The 8,063-nt window shown below is 35.5% G+C and overlaps 1 long non-coding RNA gene across 1 annotated transcript; it reads left to right on the top strand.

Moving 5' to 3' along the window:
- The first annotated feature begins 2,078 nt into the window (after positions 1–2,078).
- On the top strand, positions 2,079–6,287 carry LOC134799631 (uncharacterized). The gene is made up of 4 exons (XR_010145437.1): positions 2,079–3,933; positions 4,324–5,166; positions 5,484–5,840; positions 5,890–6,287. It is a non-coding gene; the product is annotated as an uncharacterized LOC134799631 (long non-coding RNA).
- The last annotated feature ends 1,776 nt before the right edge of the window (positions 6,288–8,063 follow it).

The raw sequence follows: 8,063 nt of genomic DNA, 5'->3' as shown, positions 1-8,063 counted from the left end.
CATCTGTCAGATTATGCGATTTTGGTACTAAGCAAAAGTAATAGGGTAGAAATTTGCTCAGATGGTCGAATGGATTTACCCGAGTTTCAAGTTAAGCGACACATTTGTTGTGTGTGTTGTGTTGTAAAATTATTGTTCTGTTGTTTGTGTCTGTGTGTTGTTGTGTAGTGTTTGTAAGCATCACAATAGTTGATATCCTGTATGTTACTTTATACTGATAATAATCACATGTAGTATGCACCTGACTTTATACTTTTTGGTTATTGTATCTATGGTCATGTTTGTTGAGGGAGAACTGTCAGATTTTGGCGGCGCTTCATTGCCCGAGGTTATGTTGGATTTGTTCCTTTGTAATCTTATAATTAATCCTGTATGTCGCTGTAATAAAAGAAATATTACTGGAAGCAGTGGTTTGTGTGCTAAACCCCTTTTACTGAGCATTAAATCTATGGATGATTTCAACTCAGAAAGCGGGATTGTGAATTCAAATGCCCACATAGAAATTGGTTAATTGTTTTCACCTGTATAGAGGTGCTATATTGAACCATCGCACTGGGAGATTTCGGCACAAGATCGGCAGAAGTAGAGGTTTACAGTGAATAAAAAGTGCAAGCCTTTGAAGAGCAGAGGCGAGTCGAACTCGACGCAAGATGAGTTAAAGGCCCGACCACCTGCGGTCATAAACTACAATTTTGTCGGAAGTGTGCAGACCTGCGGTGAATGTGGATGTTCATTCACTGCAAAAATAGGCTACGTCAGCCACCTGAGAGGTCACGATCATCGTTCTCACTAGCCAGTGAATACTCAGTCGCTGAGGCCGAAACCGGCTAGGACAGGATGATCAGAGGTGCGTAGCAATGTATGTTGCTTGGTTTTTTTAAAAAAAGTTTGAGTTTGTTTGATTGACAATTGGTTTCATTTGCTTACCATAAAAGGTGTTTTAAATTTGCAATGTAAGTACTTGACGTTTGCTATGTATTGATATAGTTACTAACCCCTGTTTTTTTTGTCATTGTTTGTTTTTGGTCTGAGAGATGACACGTTGGAATACAATGAGAATAGATCTCGACGAAAACGCAAGCAAGCAACCATCAGTTTCATCACAGTGAGATTGGTGAGACACAGAGCCAACATGGTTACGAACGAAGTCAAAAGGGTAAGGATGACATTGTGCAGTATTCAGGTACAATATAGGTGCTTAGTGAAGTTAGTTATTAACACTGAGTTGTATAATGACATTCGGTGAATATATACTAGGTATTATTACTATTTTGGATAGTCTAATGACACTAAAAGGTATTTTATTTCTAATGATGTATGAGTATATAATGCCTATATATGGCAAGAGATAACAATAAAATTTTATGGATTGGTATCACAGAGGTTATTGCCATGATGAATTGATAGGATAGCGAAGATGAGAGGAAGAAACTGATAGCGGGCTAGAATTGTAGATTGGCCCATGACGGTTATCAGTAGAAAGAGTTAAAAGAGGCTTTTACCAAGCACCACACTTATTGATATATAGCTCTATTTCTATATTCCGGTCTCTAATTCAGAATAGGTGGTAATTTATAATAGGTGGATGTGCATATAAATTATTTTAGATAAAAGACTGAAGTTAGTTTTTGATTTGACAACAAAGAAATTATTTATAAACTTTTGTATATGAAAAAAAAAAATGTTAGTTGAAGATATTGAATGGTATATTCTACATAGGTAGGTACATGCATTTAGTTTCATATCATTGTTATATTGGAAATTATCAATCTGGATACTTAGAGAGAAACACATACAAACAATAATGAATGAATGAAATTACACACAGTATAAATTCGAAATTTGAAATGACACAGGTAGTTTCACATCTATTTCATAACATTTATTTAAAGGTCATGCATCTCAACAATCCAATTCATTAGATTATGTAATTCATTCTGAAGCCTGAATTTTGTATATGAGCAAGGTTTATATAATTTAAAAATGAAAAAAAAGATGTGCAGAATTTTTGGAAATTGTCCAGGCTTACCTCATGCTTCGCATACAAATCAAGGAAGTTTACATTAATGATATTAATATTTCAAAATGTAAAAGGACTTGTACTATTAATGGTGTCACAATTATTTTACATCAATTTACCAAAGAATTAAGTTTGAAAATATAAGTAACAATTTCAAAGCATCATTATTATCATTCAGGGAACATGATGCATGGTCGCATTGTGGATACTGACATTGCATATTAAAATGAAAAGGTTAAGATCTCCTTGTAGGTATTTAAAAGAAAGTGAATAAGTTCACTATATTTGGAATTCTTGAATATCTACTTCATACCTTCGAATTGTTGACAAGTGGTATTTATATTTAAACCTTATTGCACAAAATAGGTATACACAAGTGTTCAAATTTGTTTTTCTAAATTTATAAATTTAATGCAGGTCTTGTCTAATGACTCTAGTGAAAGCGTTTGTTGCACGGGATTGGCTAAACAAGAACAGATTACTTTTCGGTGTTGACACAATATTTATTGTCTAATAATTTTGCATAGTATTCAGTTATATTTTTAAAATTTGACTAGGTATGCGAAGTTGAAATAGTACAGTTATACATCTGTAATACCATGGATTGTGATGAAAAATGATTATGATTACAATCCAGTAATAAACCACAAATGAAACTATGAATTATTGTTGCTATGAAATACAATTTATTTGTGGCTTTATGGTTTCATTTGCATAAAAACTTAACAGCTGGTGATGCCTAATTAAGTTAATCAAATGGACGGATCCTAGAGGTCATAAATTGTGGAATTTGGGTTGCTAAGAGGTGGGTAATGGTCAGGAATAGTGTCGGTCGAATGCAAAAGCAGATTACTTGTGTATACATTATCAATTATAAGAGGGTCCATTTATAAAATTAAAATGTTGGCAAGAGCAGTGCCTGTTTGAAAAGACAAGACTTAAAGAATTCTCATTGAAGATTGACTTAAAGAGTAAGGTCGATGAGTGGGTACAAATAATGTCACAAGTTTTAGTGCAGGGTTTTAGTATGGTTTTGTGCAAAAGTCTGTGACTGATTTAAACAAAAGACTCAACACCAGAGTAAGTTGAATGAACGAATCTAAAAGTATATAACATTCAAATTTAAAGAAGCCTTATAAAGTAGGCTGTGTAGAAGTAACTTGGAGTAAATTTTTATTTTACATTTCTTTTCAATTCATTAAACTTTGAAAGTATCCTTAAAATTTGGTTTATTGTTAGGTTTAACACATGGTACATTTATGATTTTATGACGAAGACACAGTGATGACAAGAGAAATAGATTGGTGATATTAACCATGTGAACCATGATTCATAAACACAACATTTATGGTTGCAGTTTTACAGCCATAGCCGATTGGCTCTAACTATTAAAAAAAAGGTGTATAAATATATTGGAATGTAATTACTTCCAATAGTTTCAATAATATAGTAGGTTGGGTAATGACGCTAGTATTTGCTACGGTGTACTTGGTGTAGTATATGCTTGTACCTATTTGGAGCCTTTTCTTTCCGGGTGCATGTGACCCCGAGGTTTAGTGTTGCGTTTTTTACCATCCCTGTGGCTGAATATTACTATGGTGAAATGTTGCACGAAGTTTAGGACGAAACATCAGGACCATCAGGTTATTGAATAAATATCTGTTTATATAAATTCAACAAAATAAAACATGATTTGAATGTAATCTTCTCAAAGTTGATAAATTGATGAATATTTATTATTTTATTTTATTAATGTTGAGGATTTTTGATGAAGATAATGATTGATATCCATGACGATATTGACGTCTAATTACAATTTTAGTAACGATGAGTAGGTGTCTAATACAAATACTTTATTTATAACGCTAAGGAAGATCTTAGGTACCAGAGGTCCGATAATGATGATGATGTAGGTATATTATCAAACTGCACAACGGGACTTAATCGCGTATTTAAGTTTTAAGATCTCATCCACATGGAATCCAGTCATTAGTAAATGTAAGCGGAAACGAATATCGACAGTCGATAAATCGAATATCGTTAGTGTTGTGTGTCGACAGAGTGACATCCCTAGTGCGCAAAACGTTCAAACTGATAAACAAGACCAAGTGCGGGTAGTTCGAAAAACTCGCGCGGCTAGAAGATGTTGATGTCAACTTGAGCCAGTCTTCTCCGAGACCACGGGGACAACGCCGTCCTCGAAACGTCGGAGGTAAATCTTAAAACTTAAATACGCGATTAAGTCCCGTTGTGCAGTTTGATAATGTTTAATAATCGTGAAAGTTTAAATCAGTGTGATGTAGGTATATGACTGAACATGTCTACTAGTTAAGTAAGTGTCGATGTCGGCGACAATGTTTGCTCCATGACTATGACAGGGTCAATAACTGGCCATATCGATGATAAAAACGGAGCTGGATGATTTCCATGACAATGTCGGCGATAAAGCTTGACTGACCACTTTGATGACGATATATAGATGACGTTTATAGTAAGATTAATTGATGATGGTAATGATTGACTGGTTCCATGTGTATAATCAATGATTAAATTGTTGACGAGGACTGAGACTAAAATGATCGTTGCTACTGCCAATAATTATAACATTTGTTTTTATTTTTTTTATGTTACAACGCTGGTAACCTGGCTGAATGGATGAAGTTGATAATGAGCGAGGGCTTCGCAGCAAGAGCTGACTGAAGTAAAGGAGGTTAAACTGTTAAGACGGTGCTGCCAGAAGTGGGCAGGGCCCAAGCTGCCGATGGACAGGGCCACAGAGCGAGGAACCGACATACATACGTGCCGTGTTCAAGATTACTGCCTTCTGCATCTGATCCTTGATCCAGCGACCAGCGAGAGTATCTACAGGTGTTGTTTTGGACTCTTAGCTGATAAGATTGCTATTATATTAATATTATGAATCTAGAATATAACCGTTGAGTTTTGGCAGACTGTCTAGTGCAGGCCGTAATGGCAGACTGTCTAGAGCAGGCCATGACTGTTTATTATGTTAGTTTATGCTTTGGCAAAGTTAGGTTCTTGTAATATGGGCCTTGTTGTCTGATCCAAATAAATATATATACATATTAGTTTATACTTTGACAAACTGTCCAGCGCAGGCCTTGAAGGCAGACTGTCTGGGGCAGGTCGATTGTTTATGATGATTTATACTTAGGCAGACTGTCTAGAACAAGCTTTGATAACAGCCTGTCTTCTAGAGCAGGCCAAAACAAATTAATTCAAATAATTAATTAGGTATGAATGTGCAGACTGTCTAGAGCAAGCTTTGATAACAGCCTGTCTTCTAGAGCAGGCCATAACAAATTAATTCAAATAATTAATTAGGTATGAATGTGCAGACTGTCTAGAGCAAGCTTTGATAACAGCCTGTCTTCTAGAGCAGGCCATAACAAATTAATTAAAATAATTAATTAGGTATGAATGTGCAGACTGTCTAGAACAGGCTTTGATAGCAGACTGTCTTCTAGAGCAGGCCGTGATGGCAGACTGTCTAGACAACTCAAGTCTAGAGCAGGCCATAACAATTTATACTTTGGAATGATATCTAGAGCAGGCCTTAAGGGCAGACTGTGAATGTTTATGATGAATTATACTTTGTCAAACTATAGAGTAAGCCTAAATGGCAGACTGTGATTGTTTATGATAAATTATACTTTGCCAAACTATTTAGAGCAGGCCTAAATGGCAGACTGATTGTTTTGATGAATTATGTTTTGCAAATCATTTAAAGCAGGTCTTAATACTGTGATTGTTTATGATGAATTATGTTTTGCCAAACTATTTAGAGCAGGCCTAAATGGCAGACTGATTATTTTGATGAATTATGTTTTGCAAATCATTTAAAGCAGGTCTTAATACTGTGATTGTTTATGATGAATTATGTTTTGCCAAACTATTTAGAGCAGGCCTAAATGGCAGACTGATTGTTTTGATGAATTATGTTTTGCAAATCATTTAAAGCAGGTCTTAATACTGTGATTGTTTATGATGAATTATGTTTTGCCAAACTATTTAGAGCAGGCCTAAATGGTCTTAATACTGTGATTGTTTATGATGAATTATGTTTTGCTAAATTATTTAGAGCAGGCCTTATAAGGGTAGACTGTCATTGTTTATGACGTTTTATACTTTGCCATACTGTTTAGAGCAGGCCTTGAGGGCAGATTGTGAATGTTAATGTTGGCTTATACTTTGGCAGATGTCTAGACCAGACCAAGACTGTAAGTTAGTTCATATGTATTGAAAGTTTATTTGATTTCTCAATAAGGTTAATATATGCAACTAGTCATTGGTTGTGTGATTGACTAATAAAAGTCTATAGTCAGTCAAGTTTACAAAAACTGTTCTTATGAATGTTTGTTTGATATCGATAAAGTTGTTATGATATATTGCTGTTGTTATTAATGTACAATTGTTTTTAGTGAGAGGACTCACTATAAATAAAAGGACGGCCGAGTTGTAAGCATCACAATAGTTGATATCCTGTATGTTACTTTATACTGATAATAATCACATGTAGTATGCACCTGACTTTATACTTTTTGGTTATTGTATCTATGGTCATGTTTGTTGAGGGAGAACTGTCAGATTTTGGCGGCGCTTCATTGCCCGAGGTTATGTTGGATTTGTTCCTTTGTAATCTTATAATTAATCCTGTATGTCGCTGTAATAAAAGAAATATTACTGGAAGCAGTGGTTTGTGTGCTAAACCCCTTTTACTGAGCATTAAATCTATGGATGATTTCATGTTGTTGTTGTAGAGTTAGACCAAGAAATCGCTGAGGAATCTGACGAGCAAAATTTTAAACAATAATAGTATGTTTTCAGTCAGAGTTATTGAGATAAAAGGCAGAACCCTCGCGACGGTGTTATCTTCCGTCGCAAGTTTCCCGCGCCGCGCCATATCTTTTGTTTCCTTCTAATTTCCTAGCATGACGCCCCTTCGCAATATATAACCGCTATAGGAGTTACGGCCCGGCCACGTCTTTGCGCGACCGGCGGCGTCGGCGGTGGGAACGAAAGCACCGATCGCTGTATCTCGCACCAACCTATGGTTGCCCCCGCCGCCGCCGCCGGTCGCGCAAAGTCGTGGCTGAAATAAAGCCTAATACTAAAATAAAGAAAGATAATTTTGATTACATATTACAACGTATACGTGATACGGGTATATGTCCAACAATTTCGAACAAGCCAGTAATACCTACTCGTATTGCAATACTTTTTCCAATACGTCCTACTGACCCCAATAAAAGTAAACATGACGTAGCAATAAATCTAACAAGATAAGATAACAACAACGATTGCTTTTCGACCAGTAATAGTATAGTAACGAGTGCGATTCCACGTACACGTACAGATTACATAATACCACTGGGCCCTATTTCACCAAGCCGACATTTGTCAGTGACATATGTCGAGTGACAATTGTCAAGTGACAGGTGACAAGTGACAATTTCGTAAACTGTTTTTGTATAGAAGTGCTTATAAACTTGACAGGCATTTAGTTACAATTGTCAATCTTTCATTTAATGACAATGATTTGGTGAAACAAGAGTAGTTTTTATAAGTCGACATGTTTGTCAATTCTTGATATGAAATCGGAGCTGTGTCAGGCTTAGGTGACAATTGTAGTGTTTTCTTTGTTAGCAAACCCCGTTATTGGCAAACGTTGGCAAAACTTTGTACCCTAAATTCGCCTTTAGGGTACAAATAAAAATCGCTTTAAATCGCTTTTAAATTCTTCTTAACAAGCATGAAATCATAATAACACTATAAATATTAATTGTTGCCTACGAAGGCGTTTAGTACTTCAACATTTAGGATTTGGATTTGGAATAAGTCTCAGTATAGTTTTGATTACGTTGGGGACCGGTAGCGAAATTAGGTATATTTAGGTAGGTATTGTTTTTTTTTTATAATTTACTTGGGCGAAGTTGGGCACTAACGGTAAAGTTAGGGTTTTGGTTAGAAAATGAATCTCCGCGAAAGCAACAGAGGTGATATATAAAGTAGGTACGAATAG

This window comes from Cydia splendana, chromosome 18 (genome assembly GCF_910591565.1).
Source record: "Cydia splendana chromosome 18, ilCydSple1.2, whole genome shotgun sequence".
NCBI classification, from domain to species: Eukaryota; Metazoa; Arthropoda; class Insecta; order Lepidoptera; family Tortricidae; genus Cydia; species Cydia splendana.
The sequence above is the reverse complement of the archived record's forward strand: the minus strand, read 5'-3'. Positions and strand labels throughout refer to the sequence as shown.